Source organism: Canis lupus, chromosome 7 (assembly GCF_011100685.1).
Source record: "Canis lupus familiaris isolate Mischka breed German Shepherd chromosome 7, alternate assembly UU_Cfam_GSD_1.0, whole genome shotgun sequence".
Taxonomy (NCBI): Eukaryota; Metazoa; Chordata; class Mammalia; order Carnivora; family Canidae; genus Canis; species Canis lupus.
The window spans coordinates 61135348-61151506 of record NC_049228.1 but is presented as its reverse complement, the minus strand read 5'-3'; the positions used below and the strand labels follow the sequence as shown (position 1 = coordinate 61151506).

Genomic DNA, 16159 nt, shown 5'->3' with positions numbered 1-16159 from the left:
ATTTCAAGTGTAAAGTGACAAAAACACATTTGTCAACCTATAAGAACTCTGGGAATATCATTCCCATGAGCCCTTTCTGAGGGCTGACCTGAGCTTCAGATGACCAAAGCGGATGAAGAAACTTTGACATAAGGACTAGTATGTCATCTCAGGGATGCAGTTGGTTTCACACGCTCCTTTAGAGTACCTTGCCCTCAGAGGTCTAAGCCCCAAATCCCTGGGGCTCCTCTTCTAAAATCCAGAATTCTTGAGCCCCTGTCTTTTCATTTCCATGATCTGTCATTCTCCAGGTAAACTCAGCATATGCAACCAATTTCCCAGGCTAAAGCAAATTTAGTAGGACTATTACTATAAATACATTTTAAAGCAAAATACTTTGAAGTAGTATTAATATACATTTTAAAGGAAAATATATTTCCTTGTTTTGTCCATCGGAAAAGCCAAGAAGCAATGATACCCCAGTAGCAATGAATGCAGACATCACTCAGTCTTCTAAAGTCCATTTGTCACTATAAAGGACAAGTGCCCTTGAGGAAGTTCCTTATTCTAGATCTTGGAAAGGAAATATACAAAATAAGCATGAGAGATCTTAATAGGCCAGAAAGTAAGGAAACTATCAAAGACTAAAGGGGATCACATGAGCCAACATGCAAGAGCCTTCACTGGCCAAAAGCGGAGACAATTTGAGCAAAGGAAAAATGAATGTGTCAAAGCATATCAAATACATTCCTAAAATCCCTATATTTAGAGTGGTACTTAAAATCCATGAAATGGGATGCCTGGGTGGCTCAGTGGTTGAGTTATCTGCCTTTGGCTCAGAGCATGATCCCGGGGTCCTGGGATAGAGTTCCACATCGGGCTCCCCACAGGGAGCCTGCTTCTCCCTCTGCCTGTGTGTCTTCCTCTGTGGGTCTCTCATGAATAAATAAATCTTTAAAAAAAAACAAAACATGAAATTACAAGGAAACTGAAAATTTAAAAACACACTGGTTATCCTAGGAAGTGGTTAGAGCACCAGCTTACTCTGAAAACTGATAAAAAAAAAAAAAAGATTTGTCTTTCTGTACAAACAGTATGTAAGGAGGTTGGTGAGGGAATGCTCTTTAAAATGCACAGAGGGGTGCCTGGGTGGCTGAGTGGTTGAGCAGCTGCCTTGATCAGGTAGTGATCCTAGGGTCCTGGGATCAAGTCCTACATCGGACTCCCCGCAGGGAGCCTGCTTTCTCCTTCTGCCTATGTCTCTGCCTCTGTGTTTCTCATGAATGAATAAATAAAATCTTTACCAAAAAAAAAAAAAAAAAGCACAGAGAATTACAGATTTAGAAAGTCACCATTTGGGCAGCCCGGGTGGCTCAGTGGTTTAACACCACCTTCAGTCCAGGGCATGATCCTGGAGACCCAGGATCGAGTCCCATGTCGGGCTCACTGCATGGAGCCTGCTTCTCCCTCTGCCTGTGTCTCTGCCTCTCTCTCTCTCTGTGTCTCTCATGAATAAATAAATAAAATCTCTTAAAAAAAAAAAAGAAAGAAAGAAAGTCACCATTTTGACTTTAATGAAGTCAAACTATAATGAAGCAAGACAATTGTCATAAACATTAAAACTATCAGGTGGGGATCCCTGGGTGGCGCAGCGGTTTGGCGCCTGCCTTTGGCCCAGGGCGCGATCCTGGAGACCCGGGATCGAATCCCACGTCGGGCTCCCGGTGCATGGAGCCTGCTTCTCCCTCTGCCTATGTCTCTGCCTCTCTCTCTCTCTCTCTCTCTGTGTGACCATCATAAATAAAAATAAAAATAAAATAAAATAAAACTATCAGGTGAGAGGATCCCTGGGTGGTGCAGCGGTTTGGCGCCTGCCTTTGACCCAGGGCGGGATCCTGGAGTCCAGGAATCGAATCCCGTGACGGGCTCCCGGCATGGAGCCTGCTTCTCCCTCCTCCTGTGTCTCTGCCTCTCTCTCTCTCTCTGTGTCTATCATAAATAAATAAATAAATAAATAAATAAATAAATCTTAAAAAAAAAAGAATAGCATATAATTAGTTTTAAAAAAATAAAACTATCAGGTGAACAGGTGATTGACAATTTAACAAGACGCAAATTAATGGAGCAAGAGGAATGAACAAATTGACCTTGGCCTCATCCAAAGGGGAGCTGGAGCTTCTCCGCCTATGTTTTAACGTCTGAACACAGTAGGAAAGCCATAGTACCACCTGTGAAGAATTCTCACCAAAACAAAAACTGAGTATGAATAGAATTCTCCGGATCAGCCTGCCAACCTTCAGAAAACGGAGAATAAATAAGCTAAAGGGCCCTTGAAGAAAGCCATCTAAATGGAGTCCGCAGGAAAGATGGGCTGGTTTCTTTAACAAGTCAAAGGAATGAGAAAAGGAAGTGAAGGAGAACGTGAGAGAGAGGCTAACGTGGCAAGTAAAAGCAACCCATGGATCTTGTTTTTTTTTTGTTTTTTTTTTTTAAATTTTTTTTTTTTATTTATTTACGATAGTCACACAGAGAGAGAGAGAGAGAGAGAGGCAGAGACACAGGCAGAGGGAGGAGCAGGCTCCATGCACTGGGAGCCCGATGTGGGACTCGATCCCGGGTCTCCAGGATCGCGCCCTGGGCCAAAGACAGGCGCCAAACCGCTGTGCCACCCAGGGATCCCTCTTGTTTGGATCTTAATTCAAATATATAACCACGGAAAAGACACATACCTCTGCTAGTGGGCCAAGAGTTTCAGAGCTTTTAGGTCTTTTCTTCCCCCACTTTAGGAAGTAGAACACACTGGCCCCCACGTGTGATACAGGCTAGAATTTTATTTCTCACAGTACACTTCTGAAATCTTCACCCCTGTAGATTTTATTCATCTGGGGCTACCCAACATCTTTGACTACCTTCCTTATCCTTTATTGATTTGTCACATCCAAAGTCCCTCCTGCCCAAGGTACAAAAGGAAAACTCACCTCTCTAGATTCTGTAGTGAGGACTGTAACAAGGAGACATGCACGTGCCTCGATGTTGGAAACGAGAGACAGGAAGAACTGTCATGGGAATGGGACGAAGTTTTCTAGCAAACACAGTCACAGAGGCCCGGGGAGCAGTGGCAGTTCTGGAATTTCTGGCAGAACTTGAGGAATCTGAGGCTCACAGGCGCTAATTGGCAGCAATGCCCTATAGTGGGCCGGGTGTTATACCTGGCTGCAGAGCTTCAGATGGCAGCTTGCTGGACCTCCTGGAAATTCTTTTTCTGCAAATACTGCTTTTTAAGGTGCAAATACTGTTTGCAGCCGAGACCCCTGAGTGTCATCTACCCAGAACCTCTGCTATTTCCCTGGGTGGGGCGGGGACGTGGGGGAGGATTTTTAAATTTTAATTTTTAATTTAATTTTTAAATTTTCTTTTTTTGGTAGGAGACCGTTCTCACCAGCTTAGTCACCTCCCCACACTGTTGAGAGTTCCTTATGTAATATGTACAACCTCAACTGTAGGAGCAAAGTCACATGGTGTCATAAAGAGGAAGGGGGGCAGGGGTAATGAGCAGGGATGCAGTTTCTAGTGTATTAATACATCCATCTGGTACCTTGGGTTTTGTCGTTGTTGTGTTTAGATTTTTCTTTTTCTTTTTTTTTTTCTTTCTTTTTTTTTTTTTTTTGAGAGAGAGAGAGGGCATGCAGGAGCAGGGGGAGAAGGAGGAACAGAGGGAAGGGCAGGGGGAGAAGCAGACACCCCACTGAGCAGGGATCCCAATGCTGGGCTCAATCCCAGGTCCCTGAGATCATGACCTGAGCTGAAGTCAGACACTTAACCAACGGAGCCACCCAGGCGTCCCTATACTGACACCTTGTTGCATCAGCATATACACTCTCTTCAATTGCTCCTTATAGATCTTAAAACTATCTTCTTTCTTCAAAAACCAGTTCTGACTCTCCTTCCATTTGTAAGTATTAAGAATCACGTAATTGTCCAGGCCTCTTATGGATGACTATGCAGTGTGCCAGTTCTTTCAGTCACCAGGGAGGCAGCACGGCATACTGTGTAGGCACAACAGGGAGAGGCTGCTGGGGAATCCAAGAGCATGCAGCTCTTCGACTGAATCATCCTGTGAATGCGGAGATACTGCATCAACTCTCCAGCCTGTTTTTTAGTTAGAAAACGGTAATAGTAACCTCTTAAATTTGTGAAAATGCAATTGATCCATTTGGTCTGTTACATGATGACAGCTTGATGAATATCAGCTTTTATCATCGTCATCGTTGTCGATAGTACCAGTAATCGGAGTCGTGGAAATCAAAAGTCTGTATAGTGTCCATGAATTTTAACCCTGCAAGGGTGGATGTAAAAAACAAAAATTACTTTCTTGTTTGCTTAAATTAAATGTCCTATGTTTAAAGAAACCATCTCACTATGATGGCATCAGGTGCACTGTCCTTACCGATGCTACCTCTCCCCATCTCAGGGCTGCTCTCACTTCCTGCGGTACATCCATAATCCAGAACAGATGTGGAGGGGCCTTGTCTTTTCTTATTTTACACCCCCTAAGTCAGTGCTCTTATAGAAAGGTGGCTCCATCTAATGTCCATGCCAATTTCCCTCACCTCCCCAGGATGCAAATTTTAGTGCTCTGTGCCTACCACCATCATCCTTATTACAGCACCCATCACCTGCTTCTCGGGGCACATCATATGGAGCCTAGGTAATGGAGCGCTGGTTTTTAGCTACTCCTGGAACCCAGAAACCTCTTTCTCCTTCCTAGTATTTAAGAGAATGGCTCAGATCTTCCTGAAACTTAGCAGCTTTCATCACCCTTCTGTCGGAACAATCACTCATGACCTGACCCAAGTGGCCCTTTAGACACTGTTCTTTCTCATTTCAGAATGTGCTATGGGAAATGAGATAGAGGAAGGAGGCTTTTCTTTTCCTTTGTAATTATCCAGTTTCACTGTGAAGCGAGCTAATAAGAGACATGGTAAGTGAGGAAGATAGAGCTGAACAGAGCAGACACGAGAACCTAAGAAGAGACGGTGGGCAAGAAGGCCAGCAGAGAACCTCTGGTAGACGCAAGGGACAGCTTTGAGGAGGCCATCCCACCCAGTCACTTTAAAATCTGTTTTATTTGTTCTGTTTGGGCTAACATTCAATGAGAGACTAGACGCCGAAGTCTCAAATACAAGTAATTACTCCACTGTCTCTATGCTCTGACTTCATCTTGCGTCTGCTGCTCCAACCACTTTAACTCTCTTTCTCACATCTATCTGATCAAAGAGAAATACGAAATGAAACCAGGATGAGCACAATCCTTCACAACCAGCCATTCTGGGCATCAGAGACCTAAATAAATTGGCCAGCTCACTTTCCCCCTCCCCTCCAAAAAAAGTCTGACAGGGAATAAAAAGGATCCTACAACTTCTGTCAAGGCTCTCTACAGAACCCTCACTCAAAGCAAACAAAAAATGAAGGTAGCTGCATAAATGAGGAATGTGAGAAAGCACGTGAAGAAAAAGAAAAATAGCATGAAGCACTGCTAATGTTTCTACATCCACCACTGCTCTTTTCTACTGATATATATTGAAGCAATTAGCAACTCTGGAAACATAGACAGGAAGAAGCCAGCATTTCTAGTCATCTCTGTCAACAGTCAATAAGCACCAAAATGATTAGTGAGAAGTGCTTAGAGAGGCCCAGAGAAAAAAATGTTAAGAGATGTTGCCACTCATGATGGGTTGCAGTTGCAGAAAACGAGGTTGGGATTTTATTGAATGCAGAGTCAGAGGGCCTAGGCCATCACTGAACCTCGAAGAGATGTTTGACTAAGACGTTTGGGACACAAACAACGCTTCTAATGATGTACAAATGGGAAAGAGATGTTCTAATTGCTCCCAGCAGATTCCAAGTCACCTCTGCCAACATAAAGGCTCTATTAGATCAGTGAAGGTCCCAATGAAACTCCCAACTATCCCAGGGAGTGGGAAGTCAGAAGGAAATAGCCAAAGCTCAGCAGACAAGATTGCTTTTGAAAGACTCACCTGTAGTATCTGACAAGCATGAGTTTACAACATCTGGGCAGGTAGCTGAAGCAAGGAGAGACAAGGAGCATGGCTGATCCATGTATCCCGACCACACTTAACTTATGATCATAAAAGGAAAACCTCTGGAAACTCCTAGAAAGCTCATGGTAGGGGAACTTTGCGTAGAACTAGTATGGTACTGGGTAGCAGCAAGACTTGATTAAACACGAGTTATAGGGATCCCTGGGTGGCGCAGTGGTTTAGCGCCTGCCTTTGGCCCAGGGCGCGATCCTGGAGACCCGGGATCGAATCCCACATTCGGGCTCCCGGTGCGTGGAGCCTGCTTCTCCCTCTGCCTGTGTCTCTGCCTCTCTCTCTCTCTGTGTGACTATCATAAATAAATAAAAATTAAAAAAAACACGAGTTATAAATAACTGCATAAGAGTAGTACCTACCTCACAGGTATTTTATGATTTAATGTGAAATCACTTTGTGAGCTCCACAGCACTAGCTGAATGTGAACTGTTGCTAGCATCAGTGGGTTGCAGCCAACGTTACCATGCCAGGTATTCCAGACTTTGAGGACAAAGCACTGAGGCTTTCTTTCTGAAACATGGTCTTTGCAATAAAGGCTAATAAATGCACTGAGGTTCCAAGATGCTTTGAAAAATACAAGTTTTGCTCCAACTTCATTTGTAAGGTTTGTATTGTTACATCACTGTAGGAAAGAGTCTCAGATCCTTTCTTGAAACTCAACATTGATGGCTGGCCCAGGGAAAAGCAACATATGAAAATAAACTCACTAGCTTCTCCCTCCTTCCAAAATTCACTTTGCCTCCAGTATACCTTATCTCCGTATCAAAATAGTAACTGAGCTGTCATCTTTGGCTCCTTTTCCCCTTAATCCTTAACATCCAATTAACCACTTAGACCTCCCATTCTTAGCTCTTCAAGATTTCTCGAATCCATACATTCCATTCCTAATACCATCACCCTAATTTAGGCCACTATACTTTCTTCCTTAGAATATTTCAACAGCTAGGGCAGCCGGGGTAGCTCAGCAGTTTAGTGCAGGCTCCAGCCCAGGGTGTGATCCTGGAGACCTGGGATTGAGTCCCACGTCGGGCTCCCTGCAAGGAGCCTGCTTCTCCCTCTGCCTGTGTCTCTGCCTCTCTCTCTCTCTCTCTCTCTCTCTCTCTGTGTGTCTCTGAATAAATAAATAAAATCTTTTTTTTTAAAAAAAAGAAAGAATATTTCAACAGCTCAAAGGTCTTCAACTCAAAATGTCATTATGCAGCATGTGTGACCTTACAGAAGTCCCTGCTTATCTCCTTCACTTCACATCTTCACATTATATTCCTCAAAAACCTTGAACACTCTTGCAGAACTATGAAAGTACCATTCTTTCTCATCTTGAATCACTGCTTGTATAAGTTTTAGCCTCTCACTTACCTTTCTCCATTTTCCTAACACTAATTTCTATTTGTTTTCCAGAGTTTGGTTTCTATGTCACATCCTCAGAGCAGCTTGTCCCTATGCCCCTAATTCCTAACTTTACTAAGCCTACTCCAGTTTATTACCTAAACTCTGGATTGCCCTTGCCTGTTTCCTGACCAAACTAGACCAGTGGTTCTTAAAGTGTGATCCGCGTACCCAATGGGATCCCCTGAGATCCTTTCATAGTGTCCACAAAATCAAAACTGTTTTCATAGAAATATGCAGATTTTATTTGCCTTCCTCCCTATGTTGACATATGCACTGATGGATAAAAAGTCCTAGTACCTTAGCTCAAACCAAACTTTACCAGTAACCATATATTCTTCACTGCCACATATAATGAAAGCAATGACAGTTTCACTTAAGAATTCCCTGATTCAAAAAAAAAAAAAAAAAAAAAAAAAAGAATTCCCTGATTCAGCCCGTGGCTCGGCAGTTTAGCGCCGCCTTCAGCCCAGGGTGTGATCCTGGAGACCCGGAATTGAGTCCCACATTGGGCTCCCTGCATGGAGCCTGCTTCTCCCTCTACCTGTGTCTCTGCTTCTCTCTTTTCTGTGTGTGTCTCTCATGAATAAATAAATAAAATCTTTAAAAAAAGAATTCCCTGATGAAGCAGTATATTATTTCAATTAAATCTCAGATGGAGTATCTTTTCCATAGGCATCTTTTTCATAGTTTCTGTGATGAAGTGAGAAGCACAAAGTATCAAAATTGTACCAAAAGATGATCACTGTCTTAGGGAAAAGCACCTATGTAATAGTGGAACTAGGTGTTTTCTTTTTCATAGTGTTCTACTTTCACTCCAACAAAATTGAAAAACAAGCTACTTGAGTATTTGACAGACAGCTTATTGAAAATGTAAAGTGAGCCTATCAGTCAGATCAAGGGAAAAAATTAAAAGTATTTGTTAATGATAAATTCACACTTATACATCATCATGAACTTGAGTTTCCCCATAAAGATTTTTCTAGGGTGACTGGGTGGCAAAGTTGCTTAAGCATCTGCCTTCAGCTCAGGTCATGATCCCAGGGTCTTGGATCCAGCCTCGTAATGGGTTCCCTGCTCAGCGGGAAGCCTGCTTCTCCTTTCCTCTCTCCCCCATTCTCTCTTCCTTCTCTCCCTCTGCTGCCCACTCCCTCTCTGTTCTTCCCCACTCTCTCAAATAAATAAAATCTTTAAAAACTATATTTTTCTGATACAATCAGTGCTGATATTAACAAATATGAGTTTTTGATAAGGTGTAATGAAATGTATTAACATTTGGAAAATCTGCATAACTAAGCCAGTATTTTCCAATTGACCAATGCATAGTAAAATATTCATTGAAAGTATAAAATAAACCAATGGAGCTTAATAGAGTATGAAATGTTCATTTATATGGTTTCAAAATCCACATTGCAGCTAACATTTAGAGAACTATCATTTGTTGCATTTTGGTGTAGCATTAAAGATCTACAACTATCTGAAAAGCAATTAAAATACTCATCCTTTTTCCAGCTACTTATCATCTTATATTTGAACCAAAATAAGATTATAATAGATTGCACACAAAAACAGATAGGAGAATTAAACTATCTTCTATTATAAAGCCAGGAATTAAGAACATATGCAAAAATGTTAACGTCATTTGGTTCATTTTTGTCAAAAAAAACTATTTTTTTTCATTAAGGATGTTACTTATGTAGATGTGATGAGTTTTTAGTGTTTTAAATGAACATTTTAAATATTTTACTTTCTAATATGAAAAATATCAATATAATTAATATGAAGAAAAGTTAATTGGGGTATTCAATTTTTGAGACTGTAAAGTGTCAAATCCTAAACAGATCTAAGATCTACATCTCTAGACCATAATCTCTTTGCCACCAGTCCGATTACCATATCTCTGGCTCCCAGCCCCAGTATCAAGCTCACAAAAAGCATTAAATAAATATATTTCAAAGAAATGAAATATAGATGGGGCACTGCTCAGCAGAGAAGAAATGTGTGAAATTCAGAGCAAGGCTTGCCACTTCCCCTGAGGGCAGCTGTGCAAGAAAACAGGCACACCTAAATCCACAAGGGTCTGCTCTTCTCTACCCTAAAGTCAGACCGGCCCAGGGATGCATCCCTAGTTCTGAAATAACTCACTCAAGAGTATCAGGAGATCCTGAAGAGGTTTTGTAAGAGCCACAGAGGCAATTCAGTGTTAGACTACAACTAAAGTAAAAGTTAAATTATTTTGTTTATTGGATGGAATGTAAAAAGGAAACCCAGTAATGCTCATCAGGGAAGGAGTCCTACAAAGTAGTTGGCCAACTGCTCTTTGTTTTCATGAAGGCAGAACAATAGAAAGCAACTTAACCTGAAGCCTGGGGGATTTAGGAGGCAAAAAGAACTTGGTCTTGAGGGTTATTAAGCATTATAATGGGCTTGTTAGAAATGCCTGGGAGCTTTGGATTGACTGGAGAGCTCTTCTGCTGAAGGAATGGAAGCAAAATAAATGTTCTCCTATTGTCTCACTTGGTTGTATTAATTCCAAGAAATAGAGGCTCAGTATTTAGAAAAAAATATTCTATTTCAATTTAAGAAGTGAAGAAATACGGAAGCCGTCGTAAAAGTCTTTCCATTATTCCTCTGTAACCATTATGGCTCACTGTGGACAAATAAAATGTAAAGGGCCAAATGCAAGGCTATGTTTACAGAAATTCAACTCCCATCACTAACCAAGTTCCTGCCTGGTATGGGTTCAATTGTGTCCCCCACCCCAAATTCCTCTACTGAAGCTCTAACTCATAGTACCTGGGAATGTGACCTTATTTGGAAATAAGGTCACTGCAGGTATCATTCAAGTTAAGAAGAGGTCAGACTGGAGTGGGGTTGGGGGGGCGGAGGGGGGGCGGGGGAGGGGGGGCTCTTATTCAACATGACTGGTGTCCTTTAAAAAGGGAGAATATGGCCACAGACAAGGACAGAAACTAATGTGTACACATAGGGAGAACGCCGTGTGAAGTTGAGGCAAAGATTAGGACGATGCTTCTACAACCTCCAAAGATGGCAATGAGCTGCCACTGACATCTCGATCTCTAGCATCTAGCCACCCAGAGAGAAGCTGAAACTGAATTTCTAGGTTTAAACCATTCAGTTTAGGGGATATTATGAACCAATAAGCTGCCTCTGATGACAAGGAGATTTTAGAGTGATGGGTGAGAGGAAGTACATTTGGGGTTCTAAATGATGCAGTAGGGTGAGATGCCTAGAACTATTTATTCCCCACTGGGCACCAATCTGTAGCTTGCTTGACAAAAGCTTTAGGAGCACAGATCAGAGCAGCATCAATAAAGAGAAATGCAAAGGTATATCCTTCTCTAGACTCACAGTCTATGCAACTTAATAGTTATAAATGGTGCTGATTGAGAGAAATAGTGAGAATTACACGAGTCAAATTGTAAGTGATATAGCTATGCCTATTTTCCACTTGTTGTCAAGCTCCCCAAAGCTCAGTTCAGCCAGAGCTGTTAGTACTTGAAAGAATCAAAAATAATGTCCAAGTACATAGAAGAACATTGGTCTTGACTGCTAGGTTAGTTGACTGAAAAGCTAACTCAGTGATGTAAGCTTCCATTTCTTTTCAGGAATGAGTACTGAGTATTTACTTGAGTTTCTCTATTTCCCTTGATGATATGTATTCAAGCCCCTGGAACCGAATGGAACCCCTTCCAACTTTTACCTCTTACTCTCACTCCGTAAAAATGAAAGCAAGTATCTCACTATGTTCAGTGTGAGAAAGCTGCCTACATACTAATTAGTTGCAACTTGGTTCTTTTTTGTCCTTCTACATTTAAATTTTGTTTCTATTTTCAAATTCAGCTTCCCTGAATTGTTGCTGTCAAGCCTTGCCTAAGCAGAAAGCAGATTCTTGGGAGATGAGAGAAAATAGCAAGGAATTGAGGAAGATGTTGGCTTTGGTTGTTTAAAGACGGAGCCGATTATCTCATTACCCCAGTTTCCGGCCCACTGGCCTGTGGAACAAGAACGCTCTTGGGTCACTCTCAGTTCTGGGGCACTGGCTGGGCTCCATGCTCCACCCCTCCAGCTGCTGAGCTCATTCTTACTCCTGAGATCCTCTTTCATCTACAGAGATATTGCACAGGTAGGGAGTATTTTCAAGTCAATAGCATGCTACCCTCTTTATTTTGTAACGACTAATTCCTCGGTAAAGTCAAAAGGAAAAGTTCTTTGATCCCAAAGGATAAAACTTCCCTTCACCAATCATTCTTCATCTACTTCACTGTAATTACAGATTATTTATCCAGATCTCACCTCCCTAGCAGCTTGCAGCTAAGATGTCCATTGCTAACAAATGAGGCGCCATAGAGGTGAATTTGTCATTATTGTAGGTCAGTAGTTCTGTGTGTATTTAAACCCATCTTTTCCATAATAGCTGTGTTTGCTATAAATGCTGGGTCTTGAAGACTTGGGAATTTGGACTTTATTATAAAGGAAGTCATCCATGTTTACTGATGGTTTCCCCAACTATGCATATGCAAGACAAATCTCAAAGGGACAAATGATAATGAAAAAACTAAAGCATAACGGTGAGTGGTTAAGACTGAAAAAGGTACTAAAAGGAGAGTTTTCAATAGAAGGTTGAATTATGGCTATACAAAAGCTGGAGCGTCTTCCTGCATTGCCATTTCACAGATACAGCTTCATTTATTCCTATGAACGGCTACCATCCGTCTGAATGGGGAGGTAAACAAATGGGTATGGGACATAGCACTGCCTTAATCATGAAGACCCCTGCAAGGAACATTTGTATCCTTGTTCCCTCTGGTTTCCTGCTAAGAAAATGTAGCAGTGCTGCCCTCTAATGGTTGTCACCTTACAGGTTTAAAGTTGCCAGAACAGAGCTGTTGAACTACCACCCTAAGGGTCATCCTCAGATGTGCAATGGGAAGACAGATTGTAAACCAAACTCACATTGTTATAGTCATATTGTTTAAATCAGCACTAGAGTTGTCACTTTTCTGCATCTGTGTTTGATTTGAAAATTGATGGAGTCTCAGAAGCCAATACTACATACTCCTTCATTAATAGATATGGAACACTTGGGATCCTTCCTTAGAAATAATACAATGCATCCTTATTGAAAAAAAAATTATCAGGAAGCAAGACTTGGGGTTTGCAGTAGTGTCCTTTAAGTGTACAGATTATCTGCCACATTCACATCTCTCTGTATTTCTCTCTTAAAGGTGTGAATTCATTGACCCAACTCTTAACCTGTTTTGGTAATTTCCCTCATGTCAGATTACATACTGCTATTCACAAATATGATGTTACTCTATCAAAAGTTAAAGCCATAATCTTCCCTCCAAGGTTCAAAGTCTGTGCTTCGGCTTCCTAGATCTGTGTTTTTTGTTTTTGTTTTTTAAGACTTACTTAGTTACTTAATTTATTTATTTATGAGAGACGCAGAGAGAGAGGAAGAGACCTATGCAGAGGAAGAAACAGGCTCTCTGAGGGGAGCCTGATGCAGGACTTGATCCCTGGACCCCAGGATCATGACCTGAGCCAAAGGCAGACGCTCAACCACTGAGCCACCCAGGCGCCCCACAGATCTATGTTCAATGCGTCCCAAAGACAAGAAAAGTGGAGAAAGCATTATGACGTGGATGAGTTTGGCACACTCTTCAGCCTAAGATCCTAACCTTCTAATACCCCTGAAGTTTGGCAAAGGAAAGAATCAGCATATAATTATGGGCAAGTGAAAACAGGAAGGCTTCTTCCACACAGCCCAGGGAAGACCTGCATCTCAACTAGCTGATCAAGTCACATAAATATTAATAACACTGTTTAAAGTGGCATGTGGTTTTGTTGGCCACGCCTGAGTCAAAGCAGCTTCTATAGGCCAGCTGCTAGTTGCTGTCTCTGAGATCCATTTATAAATAATTGAAGTATTTAGTGTGAAATTACCACCCTGTATATAAAAGATCATTGTGCAAGTGCCCATCAGATGGGGAATCCCAAATTAGTGTTAGGTTGGAGAAGATGGGGGAGACCACATTACCAGGGTGTACACATGTGCGGGCAGGTGCGCAGATCAGACCCTCTTGCTGCTGGAATTATTCCTTCTCCCAGTGAGTAGTATGGGTCAGAGCACCAGCTTCAACCCGAAATTCCTGACTTTTTTTGTAGCCGGAAAAACCAGATTACAGTAACAGAAAATTGAGAAAGAAAAGCAAAATGTGAGCGCGATAACATTGCTATGGCATCAAAGAAGTGTGTTTTGAATAAGGAAAAACTCAACTTGCACTGCAAATAATGTTCTCAGTAACAATATTTTTCTGAGAGAGAATGTGTGTGCAGAGGAGGGGGGGGGAGAAAGAGAGAGAATCTCAAGCAGGCTCTACACCTGGCACAGAGCCCCACAGAGGGCTCAATCCCACAACCCTGAGATCATGACCTGAACTGAAATCAAGAGCCAGGCATTTAACTGACTGAGACACCCAGGCATTCCTCAGTAGAGATATTCTGAGGCACAAAGGAGGAGACACTGTAGGTAGCAAGAGGAAGAAGTGTTAGAATTTTATCAATTCCAGAAATAACATTTTGGGGAGAGGGAATTGACATGGTACAGCAGTTTTTCTTAATAATTTTACTCTAGGATATGAACACGAGTATGTGTATGGTTGACAAATGCCAAATCCAGACTGAGGTTTCATTTTACAAATTGTAATATATCCTCCCCCTCTTATCTCCCCCAAACAGATCACAGTAATTCCAAGGGGAATTTTAAGCCTGAATTTATTAAATAGCTCCTTACAAATATTTTTTAAAGATGTTGATGAAAGTAATTTTAAGAGTTTGGTATAAGAAAAAATTTTGTTTAAAGATTTGAGAGAGAGAGAGAGAGAGCAGGAGCATGCACGAGATGGGGGAGTGGGGGCGGGGTGGAAGGGAGAGAGAATCTGGAACAGACTCCGTACTGAGCATGGAGTCCAATGCAGGCTCAATCTCAGAACCCTGAAATCATGACCTGAGCTAAAATTAAGAGTCAGAGACTGAACTAACTGGTGCCCCAAGAAATTTTTAAAAATTATATCTCACTCTTCTAAAATGTCCTGAGAGAACTCATTCAACCTAAGAAAATACTGCTTCAGAAGTACCTGTGTTACCAGAAATTATTTGAGAATCTTCCCTGTTTAAAGGATGGTGCTAGAATCTGCAGAGGGTTCAAAGACTCATAAGGCAGGGTCTTGGTCCTTGAAAAACTTATAGCATATAGAAACGTTCTAGCATAATAAATCCAGGTTTCTATATTGATTTCTGGATCATATCTAATTCAAAAGATTTCTAGACAATTCTCTCCTACAGAGTCTACTCAATTCCTGCTGAATCATAAATATGGGAAATGTGGTAGAGATTTTTGATATAAAATATTCCTGGGGTGCCTGGGTGGCTCAGTCAGTTAAGCATATGCCTTCTACCGAGGTCATGATCCCAGAATCCTGGATCAAGCCCCACATTGGGCTCCCTGCTCAGTGAGGAGTCTAATGCTCCCTTGGCACCTCACCCCTCTCATGCTCTCTCACTCTCTCTCAAATAAATGAAATTGATATATTCCTATAAAGAGAGAAACCACTAACAAATACTGAACTCCAGTGGCTTTACACCAAGATTATATGTGATCAACTTGGAAGACCTGTCCATAGTTTCTCAGAATAAGCAAGAAATTCTGAGGAAGAAATTAAGTTCAGTTGTTCCATTAAGCCTCCACCAGAGTCTGTGCTGTCAAAAGAGACTTCTAACTGGAAGAGGCTCAGAGAGAAGTGAAAATGAGGACAATAGCCCAAAGAGTATTTCTGGTATATTCCAGAGGCTGTATTACCTGAAACTTCTGAAAGAGGCTGCTGCAGAGACAGCTGTTATAACTGAGCCCATCTCCTCTGCATCATCAGCCCACATACTTTGAGTTGTGCTCAGTTATGGAGCTAAACATTTGTGCTACACAGCCTTTCTGTCAGCACCTGCGACCAGACTGTTTAGCTGACACATTTCTAGGTTTCTGCACGTCCCCATGTCCTGTAGAAAACCATGGGGGTGGCACACACACTCTTCTTTCAAATTCAGCTTCCCTAGGGAATAGGAGCTGCATCTTTGGTGCCATAACGTGGGAGGTGAGGGTGTTCTTATCCTCACAGGCAGCTGTTCTGTACTTAGATAAATGTTATATTTGTCAAGGGTGTTGGCAGTGTAGAAAGAGAGACCTGGAAAATGATGGGCAGCAAAAGCCAGACAATAGAGTATTTTCTGTCCACTGCTTCATTTACTTCATTAATCCTGGAAGGTTGCCCTGAGATCTTCCATTAGTGTTTTCACCATTCACTGTCCCCTTTATTTCATTCCTTACTCCTGAAAACCCACTCTGAGTTCCTATATCCACTGATACTGTAGAGATCACAACATATCATAGCAAAAGATGCTTCTGACAGAATTGTTTCAAGACCTGTGGATAGCCCCGTGTGCATTAATTAGTACATGGAATCCAGCTACCCCACTACCCCATCATCCAACACATCCTTCTCTCCATGTACACCAGCTTGAACCATGGCCTCTCAAAGAATATGGAGCCAGATGAGATCCAAATAGCTCTGCACATGGATTCTCATGGGTCCAGAAAA

At 41.8% G+C, this 16159-nt stretch overlaps 1 long non-coding RNA gene across 1 annotated transcript in view; it reads right to left on the bottom strand.

Moving 5' to 3' along the window:
• Positions 1-3769: 3769 nt before the first annotated feature.
• Positions 3770-16159, bottom strand: part of LOC119872698 — a 75196-nt gene continuing 62806 nt past the window's right edge. Inside the window, exon 3 of the long non-coding RNA XR_005361709.1 lies at positions 3770-4315. This is a non-coding gene — a long non-coding RNA (uncharacterized LOC119872698). The remainder of the gene's footprint in view (positions 4316-16159) is intronic.